Here is a 15357-nt window from a genome sequence, read left to right on the forward strand (position 1 = left end):
GTTGATTTGAAGATTTGGGTGAACACAATATGCAGTATCTTAAAGCTGGAAAAGGATTCTGGACATGAAAAGCAGGCACTGTTCTGCAGCACTTTGTAAGTTATATATGTATTTGCTTCAAAATAGCCACTGTAACTACAGTATAGTATTAACAAACAATACAAAGTATAAATGTATACCTTTACACTCGCACATGCAGGGGGGTTCTGAGTACCTGGGGGGGGGGGGAAACTTTTTTCAGAGGGAGCAGAGCAGGGGCCAGCCGCAGTCACAGCTCGGCTAGTTCCTGCCTTCTATTAAGAGCTGAGGCCGCTGTTGCTAGCTCACAGTCACAGCTCCTCTCAGGCATTACTGGCTGGATGAGGCAGTGAAAGCCTCGGGAGGGAGAGACACTGAAGGTGCTGGGGGAGAGGAGGTTTGGACTTATAATACTGTGTAAATCATGCTGGCTATGACTTTATTTTATCTGGTGGCTCTGGAAGCCGAGAGAGTGCTGTGGAGGGGGGGTTTGGTGAAGCTTATGTTACATTTTATTTGAACTTATGTGCTGTAAATTATGGTTGCTTTTATTTTTATGTTAAACAGGTTTGTGTGTAATCTGTGTGCATATATATACTATACTAGGTGATTCATCGCGCCCTACGGGCGCTCTTCACACCGTCGTAAGGGGCTGCGCCCCCTTAATTTGTGAACATTTGTATATGAGAAAGATGGTTAGAATTGTATGAAAGATGGCCTGTATTGCAACTTGAGTTTTATAGTGTGGATGGTACAGTGACATTTGTGGGTGTGGGGGCTGTGTGTGCATGTTGTTTAGGTGTGTGTGCAATAATATAGTAGGGTGATTTTGAGTCAGCGGCTCCCCACTGGCGGAGGTCACGACACAGGAAAACAGGAGGCTGGGGTGTGTGGACATAAGGGGGACTAAAGAGGAGGGTGGGAGATACTGTGCAGCTTCTGCCAGTGGGTGAGGGTCCAGTGTGGCAGTACAGGAGTACAGGATGGTGGCCCTGAGTCAGTGTCTCCTCCTACTGGGTGGGAGTTAGGGTACATGAGAGCAGGAGGCTGGGCTATGAGGCATGATAGGGGCATGTGGGCAAAACAGCGTCAGCGACTCCCCAGTGGTGGAAGTTACGGTTCAGGAGAGCAGGAAGCTGGGTAGTGATAGGGGTGTGTGAGTATACGGGGGACTAAAGAGGGGCTTAGGGGTGCCGTGAATTGTGGGAGGGGTGTGGGGGGTGCCGTGAATCAAGGGAGGGAGGGGGCGCAGGTGTCCGCGGATCGTGGGTGAGGGCGGGGGTCCGCAAAGCGTGGGAGGGGGCGTGAATTGCGGGAGGGAGGGTTGTGAATTGCGGGAGGGGGGTGTGTGTGTGGGGGGGGGTGCGCGGGGGGTCCATGAATTGCGGGAGGGGGGGGCACGGGGCGCGATAAATCACCTAGTTGGTTATATATTCTTGTAGAAGGATGGTAGGATGTTGCTGTCATTCAGAATGCATTTACATAAACAGTAATAGTAGCAGTAAAAGATCTGACTTAAAACACCTACAGTAAAACAGAACAGGTGTTATATATTATACAAAGAATTGGTTGATGATGTGTAGGTTTACGTGCACATAGTTGTCACTGTAAAAAAATTGCTACAAGAAAAAATCAACACAGAAAGGTCAACACATGTAAATGTTGACATAAGTGTGGCACTTCATTGGTGTCCATGTCGACACATGAGAATGAATATGAAAACATTGAAAAAGTGAAAAATAAATCTTCAAAAACTCATGTCAACCTTTTTCATTGTCGACCATAGCCATGTCAGTGTTTTGCATGTGCCATTTAATCGTGAGGTTGCCGTGAATGGGGCGGAGGGGGAGGGACACATTGTTCTGTTTCTGGACTTTCTTCTTAATTTATGGATTACCATCACCTGTGCTTAAACACCTTTCTTATCAATTACCCTGTTTAAAACAGGTGATGACACTCATAAATTAAGATGGAAGTCCACAAACAGAGCATTCATGTTGGGAGGTATGGAGGTGTGGGGCGCTCACCTGGTGTGTCTGGTGAGTAGCTGTGTCTTTGCTGTGTAACATGTGAGTCAGAGGCTCCACCCAGCGTTACAGCTTCAGACACACTTTGAGTGACAGATGTAGCCAAATATATAAGAGATATGTGTGTGTGTAGGCTGTGTGTCTGCATACCGTGTGTGTGTCAAATGTGTATACTAAGTTTGGGTGTGTGTATGTGTGAGTGTGTGTGTCATTTGTCTATGTATACAATTTGTGTGTGTGCTTGTCAGCTGTCTGTATGTATTCTGTATGTTTGTCGGCTGTGTGTATGTATATACACCATAGAGGTGTCTCTGATCTGTGTGCACTGGAGAAATCATTTAATGGTCGCCATTCATCAAATGATTTCTTCCTCGCACCCAAGGCTCCGAATGGATAATTATGCAAATCATCCATTCTCAGCCATGCGGAGGGATTGCGGGTCCGAGGGGGGCATAGGCGGCCGGCATAGGTTGCTATGCTTGGAAATCTACACATTTATGGAAATAACATGCTAACTTTAAACCTAATCAAAGCCTATATTCTGGTAGATGATTGAAATCCTTTTAATCTATAAAAACAAATAGTTTGACACTTTTGTAACAGTTACAACAAACTAATCACCCTATTTTATAATAAACATGTGTGAAGGGTATACAGTGATTAGGTTGACCCTATTTAGGTCAACATGCATTAGGTGGACATGGCTAAGGTGGGAAGGATTGGAAGGTCAACACAAGCATTAGGTCAGCAATGGGAAGGTGGCCACCTTCTGGTTCTATATAACAAACCATGGAGAAGGGTGAGCAAGGGGTGGAGGTGGGTGTGTGCGCAAAGGCATTGCAAGTGTAATGCACCTGCTGCAAAAATGGCAGAGTGCTGCCACCTACTATTATGTGGTTTATTGTGAACTTAGGATAAGGTGGAGGAGGGAGGCCCATATCATATTTTTGCATCTGGGCCAACCACTGTTCTGCCACTATGCGTGCAGATATAGATGGAGCCCCTCTCTTTCATTCTCAGTGCTCACGAGAACCTCCCCGCTTGTGAGTGCTGCCGAAGAGGGACTCCATCAGACGTTTGTCTCCCACATACGCGTGTCCCAGTCACTCGGAGGCTGGGCAGCGTGACCCTGCCCGTCTCCACTTCAGGGAGATGGGCAGGGTTAGGGGGGTTTGGGGTGGTGGTGGGGACCGGTGATGGTGGCGGGGGGAGGTGGTGGACGGCGACGGGGAGCTCCGTCGTAATGGTGTAAGCAAACGTCTCGTGCATGCGCCCCCTTCCGATGAGTAGCTGACGGGGGCTGGCAATGGAACCTCCAGCCCCTGCAAGGAAGAGGCTGGCTCCATCTGCATATACATCCACCGATGGCCCAGCAGAACCGAGGGATACTTGTCCGAGAGAAGCACTCTGTACCTCCATCCCGGCAACAGCCATAGGTAAAGGCAACACATGTGTGTGTGTGTGGCACAAATGGACTGTGGTCCAGGTATCGGCAATACTGTAAATGTGACAGCAGCCACCCTATTGCCTGTCATTAGGAGAATTGTATTTTTGCATGATAGAAAGTAGAGGGGAAAGCAGTGTGTGTTTTCAAGTGTATGCCCATGTGTGAGTACTAAATCAATTGACTGCCAACAAATAAAAGGAAATTTATAAAAGAAAAAAAAAGCTAGCATTACTAATGTTGGCCATTTGTGTAAGTTGTATTACTGTATGCCATTATTTGCATAAGAGGTCCTATTCCTGTGAGATACTGTAGCATGCATAAAGGCAAAAGTGCACTTAAGTGCAGTATGGTGTAGCATAATGTGAATAAGGTACAGTACGATGTGGTGCAATGTAAATAAGAAGCAATACGGTGCAGTGCCATGTGAATAAGGAGCAGATTGGTCATAAAGTGTGAATAATTACTGATACGTTGTGGTATAAAGTGAAGATGCAGTACAGCGCTGTGTTATGTGAATAAGGAGTGATAAGGTGTGGTGTAATGTGAGGAGCAATACAATGCATTGCAATGTGATTAAGGTGCAGTACAGTGCACTGTAATGTGAAAAATAAGTAATAGAGTGTTGTGCAATGTAAATAAGGAGAAGTATGGTGCAGTGTAATGTGAATAAGGATATAGAAGTAAATTATATGGAAACCTCCAACTTATCTGCGCAGATGTCTTAGGCAGCCACGGATGGGATCAGCTCATAGGTGTCCCCACACCTCACAAACAATATGCAACAAAATTCTAGTGTATAAATACACAGATTGAGGAGATCCCTTCACCGGCGCACACCAGAAGAATAGAGGAAAGTTACGTCCCTAATGAGTGGACTGCTTTCCTCTTCTCCGCCTCCGTGTCGGGGATAGGGTCACGGGTCCCGAATTACCCCTTAGCTTAAACTCGGGCACCTTTTTCTCTTTCCTGTATGACAAATCTGCCTCCTCGGTATTAACCGTGGATTTTGCAGACCAGGATAAAAGGTAAAAAAGTATCCAATAGTGAAGTAAGTTCTTTTAATGACATATAGTATAAAACAAGCAAAACGAAAATAACACACCAAAAAAAAATAATAATGGGCCAAAGTCCTGGTGGGGTGCAAGGTGGATAATTACCCTTTTGGTAGAGAACTGAGTTTAGGCAGCTCTCATAGATCGCATAGGTATCCAAGGATTCAAGGCAGGTACCGGTACACCTTCGTCGAGATCCAGGAATACAGGCAACAAGGTCCACACTGCTCACCAAACAGGAGACTTTTGGGGCCCCTCCAACGCGTTTCCACCTCTACTGAGGTCTTTATCAAGGAGTGTGTTAATGTTTAATGGAGTCCGCTATTTATTCTATGCCTGGCCAATCTCTGTTGTCCCTGACCAGGCACATGGTCCAATCGCGCGCCAGGGCTCTGACGCTACATCCAGTCTGTTTCCGGCAGAGTGCGGCTCCCGCACTTCCGGTTTTTTATGCCCCACTTCCGGTATTCGCGTCTCTGGTTGTTCTGGCGAGACGGAGCTCCCGCAGGTTTGTTTGAAGTTGCCATGGAAACGGCGCTTGTTCAGGGTTGTGGGGGGAAGCAATTTTCATCCGTTTCTGGCGTGATCTTTCAGTTCTTTAGGATGTGATTCCGTCCACCATTTTGTTTGTGGGCAAGATAGTGCCCATAGTACGGATTTTGATTGCAAGCCGGTAATGTTTCAGCATAAACCAAAGGAGAAATAAATAACACGTATTAGAGGATGGCATCTTAATGGGGAATATCAAAAAAAGTTGCAAATGACTCTGAAATCAGAATATTTGAAATATTTAGAAGAGAAAATTCTTAAAAATAGTAGTGAAAATTCTTAAAAATAGTATTTCATCTAAAAAGTCAATTTCATATATAGCAAACAATCCTGTATAAAAAATGAATTTCATATAAAAGAAGACTTCATATCAAATTTCATAAAATTCCTTAAAAATTACATAAAAAAGTTAATATGTGAAAAAAAGGGTAGGAGAAAGAAAAAGGATGTGTGAAGGACATACTAAAGGAACCACTTAAGTTCGAAATCTAGATTAAGACCACCAGGTTTTAAAGTGCTGAATTTGTGGATCAATTTCATTTCCTCTCTAGCCAGAGAGGAGATGCAAAAAGGTTTCCTTTCATTCCCCTTTATCATCTTCAGGGCCATAAATTGTTCGATACATGATGTTGATGAATTGTGCACTAATTTAAAGTGTTGTGAGAGGGAGTGACTTTCCAAGCCTTTCGTGATATTGTTAAGGTGCTCTCCCAATCTGATCTTAAGTGGTCTAGTGGTCCGTCCTATGTAAAACAGGTGACAGGAGCATTCTATTGCGTAAATTACGTTTTTTGAGTTACAGGTTAGAAAGTCCTCTATTTTCATTTCTTCATTGTTAATGGTCACCATACTGATCTTCTTCTGCCCTTTACTTTTGATGTTTCTACATCCTTTGCAAAGGCCACATCTGTGGAATCCTTTGGTTAGGATATGGTTGGTTTTTGGTCTTGGGAGGGCACTTTTCACGATTTTTGTTGCTATTGTTTGTGCCCGTCTATAAATGAATTTCGGTGCTTCTGGTAAATGTGTACCTAGTACCGGGTCCTTTTTGAGAATTGCCCAGTTTTTCCTGAAGATTTTCTCTATCTTCTTATGCTGGATGTTGTAACCTGTGATAAATGACCATTCATATCCTGTATTCTGGCTATTGTCTCTATTCTTCTCCTTTCTTAAAAGGTCACCAAGGTCAATTCTTTTTGTGTCCTGTATTAGGTTTTTCATCTCTTGTGGATCATATCCACTTCTTGAGAACTTATCTGCCATATTAGTGGCCTGTTCTTCAAAGGTGCTTTCATCTGTGCAATTGCGTCTTAGTCTTTTCATTTGGCCACCTGGTATGGCTCTCAGCCAATGGTCATGATGGCAGCTGTCTCTCAGAATATATGACTGACTGTCGGTGGGTTTTTGAAAGGTTTTGGTTTTGAGGCCATTATCCACAAATATCGTGATATCCAGAAAGTCGACTGTTGTTTTATTAATACAAAAAGTAAGTTCAATGTTATATTCATTTGAGTTTAAATAGTTGCAGAAGTTCTCTAAATCCTCCTCGCTTCCTCTCCAGAGAAAAAGGATGTCATCTATGTACCGGGACCATGACACCAGACTCGCTCCGAATGGGTTGTGGTTCCAGATGACCTCCTTCTCCCACAAACCCATAAAGATGTTAGCGTAGCTCGGAGCGAATCTGGTGCCCATGGCAGTTCCCACTTTCTGTACATAGTGACTCCCCTCGAAAAGGAAGAAGTTGTTATGGAGGATAAAGTCCACTCCTTCTACTAAAAATTCCTGAAGGCCAACTTCCAGTCCTGATGTCTCTAGGTACTTCTTTACGGCATCTATTCCCAATCTGTGTTCTATGATAGTATACAGAGACTTTACGTCTGCTGTAACTAAAAAGTAATTGTCCTCCCACGGAATAGTGGGTAACAGGTTCAGAAGTTCTTTGGTATCCTTTAAATGTGATTTATTGGACACTACTAGGGGCTGTAGGTGATAATCTATAAACTCTGAAAGGTTAGCAGAGGGGGAATTTATCCCAGAAATTATAGGCCTTCCTGGTGGATGAGTTGTGCTTTTGTGCACTTTTGGTAATAAATATATTACTGGCACACTAGGTTCTTCGTTGTAAAGATATTTTGCTGTTTTATCATCCAGGATTTTCTTGTCTTTGTACTTTTTTACCAGGCCTTCCAATTTCTTCTGGGTCGTCTCAGTAGGATTTGCTCTAAGTTTTTTGTATGTTTTGCCATCTTCCAATTGCTTCAAAGTCTCCTTCACATACCACGCTTTATCCATGATGACGATCCCCCCCCCCCCTTTGTCCGCAGGTTTAATTACGATGTTTTCGTTGGATTGCAGATCTTTCAGGGCTTTTCTCTCTCTTAGGGTCATATTGAATTTAACACCCTTCTCAGGAATCTTTTTTATTTCCTCCTGAACCATACTACAGAAAGTTTCGATATGATTTCCTCTAATGTGTGTGGGAAAAAAGATAGATTTAGGTTTAAACCTTCTTTCTTCTATCGGTTCTGCAGAATCTTGTATCGGATCCTCTTTCATTAGAAAGAATTTCTTAAGGCATAATTTTCGTGTAAATTTATGCACGTCCACAAAGGTTTGGAATTTATTTACGTTGGCAGTAGGGGCATATTTCACCCCTTTTTGTAGCACCGACATTTCTACTGGAGTTAGGGTATGGGTACTTATGTTAAAGATTTTAACTCTTTCTAGTTTAGGGCCAGTGTCACCGGTGCTGTCTGCGTTTCTTCCAGTTTGTTTTCTTTGATTTTTTCTCTTATTCTTCCTGGTTTTACCCTTTCTTTTCTTCCCTCCCCTAGTTCCTCTGTGTGTTTGTTTTTTCCTTTCGTCTACGGTCTTCTTCTTCTGTCGTGCTCTCTCTGTCCTAAAAAAATTCTGTCCATGTTTCTCAGCAAAGGGGTATATCTGTTGTTTATTTCAAGGGGGGTAGCATTCTCCCTTTGTCTTCCCTCACCCCTGTTTCTTTGGGGTCTCGGTGTGAAGTCCCTCTCATATCTTTGGTTTCTATTATGGTAATTGCTTATGTTTTTATATTCCGTCTGTTGGAATCTTCTGTATTGGGGTTTAGGGCTTCTATCATTTCTCCAAAATCTTTTGTTAGGTCCTCGATCATTTCTCCCTCGGTAGGGTTCTCTGTAATGTCTGGAGGGTCTTTCGTATATTCGGACTTCTGAACCTCGTCTCTGTCTTCTTTCTCTGTGTGGTTCTTTAAGCCTCCAGTCATTCAAGTGGTGTCTTTTTATTTGTTCATCGTCTTCTAATGGTAGTGTATCATCCATTTCTTCTTCATCCTCACTTATTTGTTCCCCTTCCCCTGTTTGTAACTTTTCTGTCTTGTTGTCTCTTGTAAATTTTTTGATTTTTCTGTCAATTAAAACTTTTTCTGTTTTCCTTAGGTTTTTCTCTATCCTCTCCTCATACTTTCTGTAGTCAGTTTGATCCTTAAAAGGTTCAATTAATTCCCGGTATTTGTCGATTTCTGCATTAAGGATCCCTAAGTTTCTTCTTCTCTCTTCTGTAATGAGGTGGATGAGTTTAAAAGGGTTGAAATATGCCCCTACTGCCAACGTAAATAAATTCCAAACCTTTGTGGACGTGCATAAATTTACACGAAAATTATGCCTTAAGAAATTCTTTCTAATGAAAGAGGATCCGATACAAGATTCTGCAGAACCGATAGAAGAAAGAAGGTTTAAACCTAAATCTATCTTTTTTCCCACACACATTAGAGGAAATCATATCGAAACTTTCTGTAGTATGGTTCAGGAGGAAATAAAAAAGATTCCTGAGAAGGGTGTTAAATTCAATATGACCCTAAGAGAGAGAAAAGCCCTGAAAGATCTGCAATCCAACGAAAACATCGTAATTAAACCTGCGGACAAAGGGGGGGGGGATCGTCATCATGGATAAAGCGTGGTATGTGAAGGAGACTTTGAAGCAATTGGAAGATGGCAAAACATACAAAAAACTTAGAGCAAATCCTACTGAGACGACCCAGAAGAAATTGGAAGGCCTGGTAAAAAAGTACAAAGACAAGAAAATCCTGGATGATAAAACAGCAAAATATCTTTACAACGAAGAACCTAGTGTGCCAGTAATATATTTATTACCAAAAGTGCACAAAAGCACAACTCATCCACCAGGAAGGCCTATAATTTCTGGGATAAATTCCCCCTCTGCTAACCTTTCAGAGTTTATAGATTATCACCTACAGCCCCTAGTAGTGTCCAATAAATCACATTTAAAGGATACCAAAGAACTTCTGAACCTGTTACCCACTATTCCGTGGGAGGACAATTACTTTTTAGTTACAGCAGACGTAAAGTCTCTGTATACTATCATAGAACACAGATTGGGAATAGATGCCGTAAAGAAGTACCTAGAGACATCAGGACTGGAAGTTGGCCTTCAGGAATTTTTAGTAGAAGGAGTGGACTTTATCCTCCATAACATCTTCTTCCTTTTCGAGGGGAGTCACTATGTACAGAAAGTGGGAACTGCCATGGGCACCAGATTCGCTCCGAGCTACGCTAACATCTTTATGGGTTTGTGGGAGAAGGAGGTCATCTGGAACCACAACCCATTCGGAGCGAGTCTGGTGTCATGGTCCCGGTACATAGATGACATCCTTTTTCTCTGGAGAGGAAGCGAGGAGGATTTAGAGAACTTCTGCAACTATTTAAACTCAAATGAATATAACATTGAACTTACTTTTTGTATTAATAAAACAACAGTCGACTTTCTGGATATCACGATATTTGTGGATAATGGCCTCAAAACCAAAACCTTTCAAAAACCCACCGACAGTCAGTCATATATTCTGAGAGACAGCTGCCATCATGACCATTGGCTGAGAGCCATACCAGGTGGCCAAATGAAAAGACTAAGACGCAATTGCACAGATGAAAGCACCTTTGAAGAACAGGCCACTAATATGGCAGATAAGTTCTCAAGAAGTGGATATGATCCACAAGAGATGAAAAACCTAATACAGGACACAAAAAGAATTGACCGTGGTGACCTTTTAAGAAAGGAGAAGAATAGAGACAATAGCCAGAATACAGGATATGAATGGTCATTTATCACAGGTTACAACATCCAGCATAAGAAGATAGAGAAAATCTTCAGGAAAAACTGGGCAATTCTCAAAAAGGACCCGGTACTAGGTACACATTTACCAGAAGCACCGAAATTCATTTATAGACGGGCACAAACAATAGCAACAAAAATCGTGAAAAGTGCCCTCCCAAGACCAAAAACCAACCATATCCTAACCAAAGGATTCCACAGATGTGGCCTTTGCAAAGGATGTAGAAACATCAAAAGTAAAGGGCAGAAGAAGATCAGTATGGTGACCATTAACAATGAAGAAATGAAAATAGAGGACTTTCTAACCTGTAACTCAAAAAACGTAATTTACGCAATAGAATGCTCCTGTCACCTGTTTTACATAGGACGGACCACTAGACCACTTAAGATCAGATTGGGAGAGCACCTTAACAATATCACGAAAGGCTTGGAAAGTCACTCCCTCTCACAACACTTTAAATTAGTGCACAATTCATCAACATCATGTATCGAACAATTTATGGCCCTGAAGATGATAAAGGGGAATGAAAGGAAACCTTTTTGCATCTCCTCTCTGGCTAGAGAGGAAATGAAATTGATCCACAAATTCAGCACTTTAAAACCTGGTGGTCTTAATCTAGATTTCGAACTTAAGTGGTTCCTTTAGTATGTCCTTCACACATCCTTTTTCTTTCTCCTACCCTTTTTTTCACATATTAACTTTTTTATGTAATTTTTAAGGAATTTTATGAAATTTGATATGAAGTCTTCTTTTATATGAAATTCATTTTTTATACAGGATTGTTTGCTATATATGAAATTGACTTTTTAGATGAAATACTATTTTTAAGAATTTTCACTACTATTTTTAAGAATTTTCTCTTCTAAATATTTCAAATATTCTGATTTCAGAGTCATTTGCAACTTTTTTTGATATTCCCCATTAAGATGCCATCCTCTAATACGTGTTATTTATTTCTCCTTTGGTTTATGCTGAAACATTACCGGCTTGCAATCAAAATCCGTACTATGGGCACTATCTTGCCCACAAACAAAATGGTGGACGGAATCACATCCTAAAGAACTGAAAGATCACGCCAGAAACGGATGAAAATTGCTTCCCCCCACAACCCTGAACAAGCGCCGTTTCCATGGCAACTTCAAACAAACCTGCGGGAGCTCCGTCTCGCCAGAACAACCAGAGACGCGAATACCGGAAGTGGGGCATAAAAAACCGGAAGTGCGGGAGCCGCACTCTGCCGGAAACAGACTGGATGTAGCGTCAGAGCCCTGGCGCGCGATTGGACCATGTGCCTGGTCAGGGACAACAGAGATTGGCCAGGCATAGAATAAATAGCGGACTCCATTAAACATTAACACACTCCTTGATAAAGACCTCAGTAGAGGTGGAAACGCGTTGGAGGGGCCCCAAAAGTCTCCTGTTTGGTGAGCAGTGTGGACCTTGTTGCCTATATTCCTGGATCTCGACGAAGGTGTACCGGTACCTGCCTTGAATCCTTGGATACCTATGCGATCTATGAGAGCTGCCTAAACTCAGTTCTCTACCAAAAGGGTAATTATCCACCTTGCACCCCACCAGGACTTTGGCCCATTATTATTTTTTTTTTGGTGTGTTATTTTCGTTTTGCTTGTTTTATACTATATGTCATTAAAAGAACTTACTTCACTATTGGATACTTTTTTACCTTTTATCCTGGTCTGCAAAATCCACAGTTAATACCGAGGAGGCAGATTTGTCATACAGGAAAGAGAAAAAGGTGCCCGAGTTTAAGCTAAGGGGTAATTCGGGACCCGTGACCCTATCCCCGACACGGAGGCGGAGAAGAGGAACGCAGTCCACTCATTAGGGACGTAACTTTCCTCTATTCTTCTGGTGTGCGCCGGTGAAGGGATCTCCTCAATCTGTGTATTTATACACTAGAATTTTGTTGCAATGTGAATAAGGATTGATGCGATGGGGTGTAATGTCAACTACTATGTACTATGAAAAAGGGACAGTAATGCTTAAGAAAATGTCAATAGGGTACATTATCGTTTGATATGATATGAATAATAATGAAATAGTGTGTGGTGTACTGTAAATTTAATTGGAAGTACTGTTGTGTGGCACACACCTTCCTAGCAAGTACACGCCCCTTTTTGGCCTAAGTGAGTTTGGCATGCACTATCAATATTGCAAATATGGGGGGCGGTGGGCACCAATGCTCTTGCTGGCATAGGCAACCACAATCAGGATAGGTGTGGCTGGCTTCTACTTTGAACTATGCTGCTGGTTGCTGTGTGGGAGAGGGGTGCTTGGTCAGAGGTGCAGTACTAGTGACAATGTTAGGGTGCATCGGCCTAAAGCTTGCCTAGGGCAGCAAATTGGTTAGGGTCGCCACTGCCAGAGAGTAACATACAATTCTAGCCACTTTACAAGGAAGTAGTAAGTATTTTGGAGAGCTAACTATAGTACTCTTCCTGGGTTGATGGGGATTACCCCAAACATACGGAGCCTCTTGCAGCTTCCTGGATGGTAGGCAAATATGGAATGCAATGCAATTATACAATGCATAGAGCTTTTCTGCATCTGAGTGGCTAATGTGTTTTCAATATTTGTTTTCACTTTCCCCCTAGGTGATATGAAAATGAAGACCTTCTTAGTACTAGCAATTGTATTGTGTGCAGTCATCCTAGGTAAGTGGAGCCCCCTATACTGCGCACAGACATACTACTATTAGACAGCAATGTAAATCTAGATTCACTTAAATGTTATAAAAACACTGTAAATCAAATCATGTAACTTATTACAGTAAAGCTATGCAGGATGTATATTTCATATGACTCTCAATTTATATACCTACTCAGTTCACCTATAGGTTGAGTCTCCCATATCCTATTTGCTAGGGACCATGGTTTAAAGTGTGTGTGTGTGGGGGGGGGGGGGGGGGATGAGGTGGAACTGAGTTTCACCACCTGTAATGGTAAACTGGAACAAGTTAATCTCCACCTTGCAAAAACTCTACCGGTGGCCATTTGCCTTATGGGGGGAGGGAAGGGAGGTTATTAGGTGGCAGAGGGAAATTAGTTCCACCACTTCTCAAGTAACACCAACAAGACCAACAATACTGTAGTTGGCAACTGACAAAAAAAAAAAACTAAGGAAATACTAAAAGCAAACTAATTTATTCTGTCAGCAATAACTGATATCTGTCACCATACACAATTGCACTTTGATCGATATTATGAAAATTGCTCTATTTTTTTCTTAATAACACTACAAGAAACGTTTAGAGGGGGATATGCTAAGTAATTGTATATGGTAACAACAGAAAAATCTGGCATTACCCTCTATGACGAAAAACCGGCGGTCAGTGATTGATACATTCAAAAATGCTGTAAAACCCCCATTTTCTTTTGATCAGAATTTTTAACAATGTTTATGCAATTTACTAGTATTGAATTGTTATTTTAATACAGACCCCGTAGCCAGCAGCGGCCGCCGTCTCTCTCACCACACTCTGACCCGGATGCCCGATGTTCACACTGATGCCACTGGCCTATTGTATCCATCCCTATCCCTGGCAATAGCCCCGGCAGACCCCCGGAGCCCAAATTTACCAAGCGCCTGCAAGCCACTGTGGGGTCTGCAGAGCTATTTTTATGCCACTGGCTACAACTGCATTTTATATGCAATTGTTGGTAAATATGCCCCATAATGAGTAATAATAGCACTGAAAAATATAACCTGTTTGTTTTTCGCTTATATACCTAAACCCTAAAACCGGGATGAGAAACCTTTGGCCCCCCAGCTGTTGTTGAACTACTTATCTTAGCATGCCCTGCAACAGATTTAGCATGGACAAATAGTAAAACTGTAGCAGGTCATGCTGGAATATGTAGTTCAACAACTGGAGGGCCAAAAGTTCCCCATCCCTGCCCTGAAAGTATCCTAATGCTTAACTTCAGCATACATCCACAATGTGATTGTCAGGATTCCAGAGTTGGGATCCTGACCACCAGGACCTTGTTTACATCAAACAAGAGGACATAGTATAAAAATAGAATAATACACTACAATCATTTAAAAGTATAATAAAGTTGATCAATAAAAAAGTTCATATAAGCAATTTTGTTTAACTGCATATATAAATTGGGGTTATGTTTGTTATTGTCAGCTACCTGTCAAAATCATTTAAATGTTGCTTTTGATAAGATTTTTTTAACAATGTTTTTGCAATTTACTAATATTGAATTGTTATTTTAATACAGATCCTACTGCTGCAGTTCCAGTTGCAGTCAGAATCCCAGATTTCAAATCAACATATTTATTATACAGTATTATATAATTCATATATTTTTGCTCTCCTTGTAATGTATGCCATGTTTTCAGGGTCTGCTAGCTGTGATTTCTGTGCTTCTGATGAGTTTTGCAACAGCACCGTCAACGCTTGTGTCTGTAACTCAACTTTATACACAAATACAGGTACAGTGTGGAATAATAAAAATACTGCTACATTATTTCATTAACATATGCATACATTTATCATACAAACACATGCATATATTATAAATATAAACACTCAACATGGTGTTGGGCAAATAGTTACAGCAAACATGTCACTAAGATCTGCAGTTACTAGGGCACATGCTTTAATTGAAGTTCAACCATAAAATGTAAATTTTATTACACTTACAAACCACTTGCCTGGCATGGTCACATCATTTGCAACAATGCCAGGCTGTGCCTTATGAGACCAGGTTGCAAAAAAGGGCCTGATTCTGGTTGGTTTGGTAAGCTGTGAACATCCCACCTGCTGACACGAATTCTCCTCGGAAACATGTGATGGAATGTGTAATGAAAGCACATCCCCTCGCATGCCTCTGCTGCAGGAAAAATCATTTGTTGGTCGCCAATTATTGAATGATTTCTCCTGCCTTCGCAAATAGGTTTTGACTTCTTAACATAGTTATACAAAACAAATAATTGTGCACAATAACAAGTTACTATGGAGTAGATTTAATAAGCTCAGTGAAGTGATAAAGTGTCTGGTTTTTATTACCAACCAATCAGCTCCTACCTGTTATTTTTTTCAAACCAAGCCTGTAACTTCACAGTTAGTGTCACAACAGGTTGTTGTGGATCCCCCTCAGCTGA

The 15357-nt window shown here is 41.7% G+C and overlaps 1 long non-coding RNA gene across 1 annotated transcript; it reads left to right on the plus strand.

Annotated features, from left to right (window-relative positions):
- Positions 1 to 334: 334 nt before the first annotated feature.
- Positions 335 to 14685, plus strand: LOC146058926 (uncharacterized). Its single transcript, XR_014470045.1, has 3 exons — positions 335 to 415; positions 12837 to 12896; positions 14593 to 14685. It is a non-coding gene; the product is annotated as an uncharacterized LOC146058926 (long non-coding RNA).
- Positions 14686 to 15357: the final 672 nt, after the last annotated feature.

This window comes from Crinia signifera, chromosome 2 (assembly GCF_055691185.1).
Source record: "Crinia signifera chromosome 2, ASM5569118v1, whole genome shotgun sequence".
NCBI lineage: Eukaryota > Metazoa > Chordata > Amphibia > Anura > Myobatrachidae > Crinia > Crinia signifera.